The sequence below is a fragment of the Apium graveolens genome, chromosome 2 (assembly GCF_009905375.1).
Source record: "Apium graveolens cultivar Ventura chromosome 2, ASM990537v1, whole genome shotgun sequence".
NCBI classification, from domain to species: domain Eukaryota; kingdom Viridiplantae; phylum Streptophyta; class Magnoliopsida; order Apiales; family Apiaceae; genus Apium; species Apium graveolens.
The window spans coordinates 296,301,866-296,311,152 of NC_133648.1; the positions used below are offsets into that span (position 1 = coordinate 296,301,866).

General features: G+C 36.9%; 1 non-coding gene across 1 annotated transcript; it reads right to left on the minus strand.

Moving 5' to 3' along the window:
• Nucleotides 1-1,229: 1,229 nt before the first annotated feature.
• Nucleotides 1,230-1,336, minus strand: LOC141710081 (small nucleolar RNA R71). The gene has a single exon (XR_012570620.1). It is a non-coding gene; the product is annotated as a small nucleolar RNA R71 (small nucleolar RNA).
• Nucleotides 1,337-9,287: the final 7,951 nt, after the last annotated feature.

Here is a 9,287-nt window from a genome sequence, read left to right on the forward strand (position 1 = left end):
ATGCATGATTCGTAGGTAATTTTAACCATCTTACTTGCCCTATGTAATCACGATAGATAACTTGTGCATTAAACTGTTATGTTGTCAAATTCTATAGACATATAGGGTCTCAATATAATTGGTGTATATTCAGCTTCTATCTCTTTTGTGGATATCTGGTAGTATGTTATTCGTGCAATGAAAGTTGGCATTTACCAGTTTCGTGTTATCTGATTAGTGTCATCACTATTACATGCTAAGGTTAAGAACGAAAAGGTTATTGAATGAAATATTTAATGAAGTTAGAATCCCATGTTTGTGTCATATATTATTCAACTCTCTTTAATCTCTTAGTTAATGTTCTCTAGTATAATTCTCAATAGTTAATCGTAGTATAATCAAAACCCAAATTGGTATTCATCTTAACATTGAATAATAGCCATATCATTGTTGCATAAGTGCATAAATTACAAAGTTAACCTAAACCAGTCTCTGTGGGAACGAACTAGAAATAATTCTATATTACTTGCGATCACGTATACTTGTGTGAATTATTAGCGCGTGCTTAGCGACTGACAAGTTTTTGGCGCCGCTGCCGGGGACTCGGTGTTAACTTTTAGTTTATGTGTTTGTCATCAGTGATAGTTAAAGTTCATTGACTCAGACATTGTTACTTACCTACTCTTTTCCTTGTCGTGTTTTAGGTACTCTAGCGAGCATGTATGCATACGCGTTCACGGGCTTGTAAGAGAACTCTGGATCAAGCCGAGGAAGTAGCTGTAGTGATTCGAAGGGAAGTTTTTGAGGATGAAGAGAAATTAGAAGAAGAAGAGAAAGTCGAGGAACCAGCGTTAGTAGTGATGGGAGATCAAACATAAATTCCTAAGGCTCTGATGGACTATTCTCAGCCTAAGATCAATGATATTCAGTCGAGCATCATCAGACCAGCCATCTCGGCTAACACTTTTGAGATCAAGTCGAGCACGATTCAGATAATACAGAACTCAGTTCAGTTTTGGGGTTCTCCTAAAGAAGACCCCAACATGCACATCAGGGATTTCATCGAGATCTGCGACACTTTCAAGTTCAATGGGGTGACTGAAGATGCTATCAAGCTGCGACTCTTCCCATTCTCTCTGAGGGATAAAGCAAAGTGCTGGTTACATTCTCTATCACCAGGGTCTATCACCAAATGTGAGGATCTTGCTCAAAAGTTTCTCACTAAATTCTTTCCTATGGCGAAGACTGTTGCAATCAGGAATGTTTTTACTCAGATTGCACAACAAACTGGAGAATCTCTGTGTGACGCTTGGGATCGATATAAAGAGATGCTAAGGAAGTGCCCACATCATGGCATACATGATTGGATGATTATAAACTGTTTCTACAATGGATTAGGAGCACAATTTAGACCTATGCTCAATGCAGCGTCTGGTGGAGCCTTACAGGAAAAAAGCTATAATGAAGCTTATGAGTTGATTGAGCTAATGGCAGCTAATGAATACCAGAATCCTACGCAAAGAATGTTGCAAGGCAAGGTAGCAGGAATTCTGAAAGTGGATACAGCTACTGCTATAACTGCTCAACTTCAAGCTTTGACGATGAAAGTGGACTTTTTGGCTAATTATGGAGTTAATAAAATCACTAGTATTTGTGAGCTTTGTGCGAGGGCACATGAAACTGAGTAGTGTGCTATTTCTAGTGAATCAGCTCAATTTATGAGTAACTTTCAGAGATCACAACAGCAAGCTCCAACCACTTATCATCCAAATAACTGCAATCATCCTAACTTCAGCTGGAGTAACAATCAGAATGCGGTACAACAATCTTATCAGCCATACACAGCAAAGCAGTATAACCCTCCTGGGTTTTAGCAACCGCAATATGCCCCTAGGAAACAACTTCAACTTCAACAGTTACCGCAAGCTAATGAAAAATCTGAATTGGAGGAGTTGAGTGTAACACCCCTGTCCCACATCTAGGAGATTTAGAACTTCTGTTCAGTTTATAAGGCAAAGTACTACTACTATATGCATCAACAAATCATGATCTTATGGGGGCCTGTGGTGGGCTTGTCGTAACCCAAGTTGGCTGCACTCGTGACAGTATGCTTTGACTTATTTCGGACTCATAATCAGGACTTGACCCGATTTTCGAAAAAGGCTCGGGATTTGACCCGGGTTATCACATATGGTATCAGAGCCGACTCTCAAAAGCTTGCTGCGTCAAGTTGACGGAGGTGGGGACACGAAGGCTGGTGGTGTTATCCCACAATGGCAAGAGGTCCGGAGGTGGGGACACGAAGCCAGCCGGTATTATCCCACAATGGCTAGAGAGGTATGATTTTGGTCCTATAGGTTGTCTGTTCGGGCCTGACGAGGACGTCAGGAGTTTAAGTGGGGGAGTTTGTAACACCCCAGTCCCACATCGAGGAGATTTGGGACTTCTGTTTAGTTTATAAGGCAAAGTACTACTACTATGTGCACCAACAAATCATGATCTTTTGGGGGCCTATGGTGGGCTTGTCGTAACCCAAGCTGGCTACACTCGGGACAGTATGTTTCGACTTATTTCAGACTCGGAATCTGGACTTGACCCGGTTTTCAAAAAAGGCTCAGGATTTGACCCGGGTTAACACACTGAGGCTCATGTGCAAGAGCCAAGTTGTGTCTATCAAGACCTTGGAGAATCAGATTGGGCAAATTGCTAATGCATTACTGAATCGTCAACCTGGCACGCTTCCGAGCGATACTGAAGTGCCAGGCAAGAAGGAAGCTAAGGAGCATGTTAAGGCAATTACATTGAGGTCTGGTAAGGTTGCAAATCCTGAAAAAGCTAAGACTCCAGAATCTGAAGTTGAGGCTGAAGAAGAAGAAGTGCAGAAGGAAGCAGAAGTGGAACCAAGGAAGAATACTATTGAGCACACTCCTCCTAAGGGTAATACAGGGGAGAAACAGATCTATCCTCCACCTCCCTTTCCTAAGAGTCTGCAGAAGAAAAGGCTGGATAAGCCATTTGAGAAGTTTCTGGAGGTGTTCAAGAAACTTCACATCAACATATCTTTCGCTGAAGCTATTGAACAAATGCCTAGTTACGCAAAGTTCATGAAAGGTATTCTCTCTAGGAAGGTGAAGCTTGATGACTTAGAGACCGTTGCTCTCACGGAGGAATGCAGTGTTGTGTTACAACAGAAATTGCCTCCGAAGCTTAAAGATCCTAGAAGCTTCACTATTCCTTGCACAATTAAAAAGGTGCCATTTGACAAGTGTCTATGTGACTTGGGAGCTAGCATCAATCTGATGCCCTTGTCAATCTTCAAAAAGTTAGACTTGCCTGATCCAAAGCCTACTTATATGACTTTGCAGTTGGCCGATCGTTCTATTACTTATCCACGAGGCATTGTTGAGGATGTTTTGGTCAAGGTGGATAAACTCATCTTCCCTACTAATTTTGTAATTCTTGATTTCGAGGAGGATAAGAAGATTCCCATAATCTTGGGAAAACGTGTTAGGAAATGAATAACACACAGGGGGGGGTGAATGTGTTTTACTATTTTTGAGCTTTTCTTGAATGTTTATGGTTGAACAAAGTAAATTGATTCTTGTAGAGAAATGTGTTCATGCATAATTTAAACTTGCAGAAAAATAAAGAATACAAATCTTCAAAACTCACTTAATTTTATATTATAATTAAGACTGTTTTGCTACAAAATTTCTAGGCTCTTTGTTGATAAAGAGCCTAGCTTCTTCTTGAGAGTGTTACAAGAAATCCGATCTAAATTATTACTACTGACTAAAGAACCAGTGATAACTTAATAACTCAGTTAACTGCTGGTTTATACAGTGGATAATAAAACATGCTATTAGCTTTTCTAAACCGTCACTTGTCATTTCTATTTATAGAAAAGCAGATCTTCCAATTCTGGCTTAGCATATCTTTAGCATCCCGTGTTCACTTTAATCTTCCTCTGTCAGTTAATCTTTGCCATTGATCTTGCACATTCTTCAAGCTGCTTTTTGTAGACTTGTCAATCCAGCTGTTGGATTGTTTGTTGATTGTTTATCTTGGATATTTAACTGATCTGCAATTTTATACTTTGAGATTGTACCTCGAGATCTCCAGTTTAGGTTTACAAAACACTTGACATCTCGATAAGTATATTGACTTATCGAGCTCTCCAGTATTCTATGTTTAGTTTGGCTTGTAGAGGTCTTCAGTTCTCTATAAGAGATTTTAGGCTTGTCGAGATCTCTAGTCTTCACATCTTCACTTTGACTTATCGATAACTTTTAGTTCTCTAATGGCTTCTTGACTTGTTGATATCTCAGAGTTCTTTAGCCAAATTCACCTTATCGATATTCAGAGTTCTCTAGTGAATTTTGACTTATCAATATCTCTAAGTTCTCTAGTGGAACTTGACGTATTGATAGCTCAGAGTTCTCTACTGAATGTAGACTTATCGATAACTCTGAGTTCTTTAGTGAAGGAATGAATTGTCGATATCTCCAATCTTAAGTTCTTCAATTTGGCTTGTCGATATCTTCTTGAGTTCTCTAGTAGCTATCCTGACTTCTCGATAAGCCATTCTGGAGTTCTCGAATGACTTCTCTATAATATTAAATATGTGACTTGTAGAGATCTTGACTTAGAGTATTTTTCTCCAAACAGATTTATTCAACTCCAAGCTTCTTCAAAATTCTTCCGAGGCATGTTTTTCTTGATCTTCTTCCAGATAGAATCCTTAGGCTTAATACTATTTCAGGAAAAAGGCTCAAGTCTGCTCCTTTGCATTTTTACAGACTTTAAGTGTTACAAGTACAAAATAAAAATTGAGATAACAATACAACTTATGGTTGGCCCCAAGTTTAACTGTTTTCCAAAAATAACAGTTTATTAATCTCCTCCTTAGATCAGATGTCCATCTAGCTTGCTTCATGCTTTGACCATAAACACTAATGATATTTTTATCTCCAGTGATCTTTGACATCATCACTTATATATTACAATCTCCCCCAGCTTGTTCATTATGGAATTATGCACAAGTTCTGATTGATGATGTCAAACTCTAGCTAAATGCAGAATTCAATCTCCCTATCTGGTCTTCTTTTATAAGTTGCATTTAGATTTATTCTTCTCAACCCCTATGAAGAATAAAATTTTATTATCTGGCAACATCCATCAGCTGTTTTGGCATTTAGACATATTATCCCCCTTTTTGACATTATCTCCAGGTAGAAAGATCCAGCTAGATGTACATTGTTCAAGCTGCTGTCAATGTCCATTTAGAGCACTGTCTGCAGCTTCAAGCTTCAGGTAGATCTGTGGTGATGAGTTTATCAAGTAGAATGAGAGTTTCACTTAGATCTACATAAGAAGTCTGTCAGTAACAAAAATCCTAACTCTCTGTTCTTTTGAATGAGTAGTCTCACTACTTTCTCACTGCACTAGTCTCATGACTTTTGAGAGTCAGAGTTTCCTCACAAGGATTACTAAATCTAGACACTCATCTACCTCTCATTTTGCTAGGAAGGATCCTGCCTCTCTTACTTTCTGTTATTCTCTCAATCTTTTCTCTCATTCTCACATGAAAGGCTCAATAGTTGTTTGACTTATAGAAATAAGAGGTGGCTGAGAAGAGTTGTCTGTGATCATATGATTAGGGGTAATCCATATAGGTTTAACCATACTCATTTCATCAGAAGAGTAAATACCAGTTTGAGATTGTAAGATGAATGAATCATCAGAAACACCTGTAATTAGGGTCACAGTTTGACTCACAAATTGTTCTGTGGTTTTGACAGTGTGTTGTTCCTCACTTATAGTGGGAACCTCCAACTGAATTGGAGGGGATTTGACTAGGTTACTATCATGTCTACCAACCTCAAACCCTTGTGTGTCTTGCAACACACTGGCACATAAATGTGCTATACTTTCCCTTCTCATGATATTGTCAGAGGCAATTGTACTTCTAATTTTGACTGCTAAGGTAGCTTTTGCTAGAGTTATGAGGGGAGTTGTTCCTTCATGAGGAACCTCCAACTGAATTGGAGAAGATTTAAATAGCTCCCCCTCAGGAGTACTACCCTTAAACCTTTCAGTCTGTGAAGACTGTTTTCCACATGAAGGTGCATTAGAGGTGTTCATGGGATATTCAGTATGTTAGTGATGGTTTCTCTTCTCAAATAACAAAACAATCTGAAGAACATGGTGAAATTGCTGTCCTTTTGTAAAATAGGTTTCTTTTGAGAGTCACCTGAATGGGATTGTGTTTGAGTTTGTGTTTGTGTTGCTGTGCCTGGGTGAACTGCAGTTTGGTTTAGAAATGTTTTAGCTACAGTTTAGCACAAATACATGTTGATTGATTATTTGAATTTCTTGTTGTTTTCTGAATAGATTGTGTTGGACCTGTAATGCATTGAACATACTTATCTTTTTGGAATTTTAATTAGGCATATACATTGAGATATATAGTTGTAAACACTCTAACAGGAAAAATAATAATCAATGGAGTTGTAAACACAAGGCAATCATGCCATAAACAACAAGCAACAAAAACACATTGATAGAGAAGAAGAGAATTTTTCATTGATAATAAACACAGAGTACATTAATATTTTGATTACATCAAATAAATCCTAATCCTAACTACTCTAGTTTAGGCTTCTTCTTCTCGGCCTCTATCCTCCTTGCCTGACGCTGGTAAGCTCTGAACATGGAGTGTGCAAGAGAGATGATCCTCTCGTGCAACTTCAGAGCAGCAATGCGTTGCTGCTCAGCCACCCTTGCACGTCTCTCCTGCTCCAGAGAGACTTCTCCCTCAAAGAAAAGGAAGTTGATATGATCGTCCCACGAGAGTTCATCAGAGACCTCAAGTGGAACATCAAAAGGGCTGCAAACAACCCCCTTAATACGAACACGAAGTCCGATAGGATCAAAGTAAACTTGGTTGTCAGCCAGATGATGAATTGGTTGATAAACTCCATTTAAAAGCCTGTAGAAGACTGGAGCATCCATTGGAGAGAGAGATGAACAAGAGGTGAGTTTTGAAATTAGGATGTTTGTTGAGAATGAGAGCAGTGATGGATAAAGAGGAGTGAAGGGTTTGAATTTATAGAGGGAGAAAAGAAAAAAACCAAGAGACTCTTGAAATACCCGGTTAAAAAGTGTAATTGTTACACAAGCATACTTTACGAGAAACTAGATAATTAGAAATGACTAGTTACTATTCCCCATGCAAGTACTCAAGAATCTTAGTTCACTTTCTAGAAAAACTATTTCCCATGCAAATAAACAAGTACCCCCTATACAAAAAGTAACCCCTCCTATCAGCAAAATATTTCACTAGCTATCTCATCAAAACAAATACTGGTAAGGAATTATTTTGAATAAATTCATGACACATAATTAGCACATAGTCAAACAAATTTAACTATTATCAACATTCATAAAACATCACATATAATGCACTAGTCTACTTAAATTAGACTAACATATTCCATATTTTAAAAAAAAATTGCCCATAAGCACATAAATGTGTCAATAAGTCTGAGTAATTATGGGCAAAGTATGTCAAAAATATTTTGCTAAACATAATTTATGAATTAAATTATTTCAGTTTTTCATACTTTCTGCTTCTTTTGATCTGTTATTTATTAACTTCATATATTTAGAATATGAATTAATAAATATTCAGTTTGCTTAGAATTTTGAGAAATTCCAAGTTAAAAAAAATGTATTCGAGAAGTCTGGGTATTTATAGTAAAAGTAAATGACTTGTCGAGAACTCAAAAATAGACATTTGAAGTTAGTCTATCGAGAAGTCATTTTGAGAAATAAAGTACATATCGAGAAGTCAATTTAAATTATTCTTTTAGAGAACTCAAACTTGACTTATCGAGATGTCAAATGAATACCCAGTTTGTCCAAAAAGTGGACTGAATTAATTCCAACTTTTATTTGAATAAATTCAAAATAAAATTAGAATAAATTTTCCAAAAGTATTTTACCAAAATAATTTATTAATTTAAATTATCTCAGTTCTGAGTTATTGATAAGTCAAATATTGTACTTATAGAGAACTCTGTGAATAAACATTACTAGAGAATTCTACAAGGACTCAAAAATAATTCACTTTTAAGCCTATCGAGAAGTCACTCGAGAAGTTAGTAAATTGACTTATCGAGGACTCACTCGAGAATACCTAAAATGATTTGTCGAGAAGTCAATTTATATTTATCGAGAACTCAGTTCTCTATATACTTTTGGTTTATGTAATTCTACCTTGTGTTAATTTTACATATTAAGAATGTAAATTAAAAACTGAGCGGTTTACTTAGAATTTGAAAAATTCCAAGTTGAATTTGAATTTGAAATACAAATATGCAGAGATTTCTGAAATATTTATAATTCATATTTCAGTTAATTTCCAATAAAGTCAAATTACTATTGATTTACTGGAGATTAATCTGCTGCAAAACATTAGCTGAGTTCTTGCCTTAGGATGAAGAATTAAGCATTCCAATTTCACCTACGAGTCTAGTGAAAGTTGCTTCATCCAAAGGTTTAGTAAAAATGTCAGCCAATTGTTTTTCCGTTGGTAGAAAAATGAGCTCAATGGTACCATTTATAGCATGTTCTCTAATAAAATGGTACCTAACATCAATGTGCTTTATCCTGGAATGATTAACTAGATTAGCTACTATAGATATAGCACTAGTGTTGTCACACATAATAGGAATCTTGTGTAGCACTAGGCCATAATCCATTAACTGAATTCTAATCCAAAGCACTTAAGTACAACAACTTCCTGCAGCTATGTATTCAGCTTCAGCTGTGGAAATTGATACAGATTATTGTTTCTTGCTATACCAGGATACAAGTCTTTCTCCAAGAAATTGACAGCTTCCACTGGTACTCTTTCTGTCAACCCTGCATCCATCAAAATCTGCATCTGTGTAACTAACACCTACAAAACCAGTTCCCTTAGGATACCATAATCCCAAGTTCGGAGTTCCATACAAGTATCTGAAAATCCTCTTTACAGCCATCAAATGTGATTCTTTTGGATTGGCTTGAAATCTTGCACATAAACATGTTGCAAACATGATGTCTGGCATACTTGCTGTCAAATAAAACAATGATCCAATCATCCCTCTATAGTTTGAGATATCTACACTCTTGCCCTTCTTATCTTCATCCAACTTAGTAGCAGTAGACATAGGTATAGATACAGGTGAACAATCAACCATTCAAAACTTTTTCAATAGATCCTTGACATATTTAGTTTGGCTGATGAAGATACCATCACT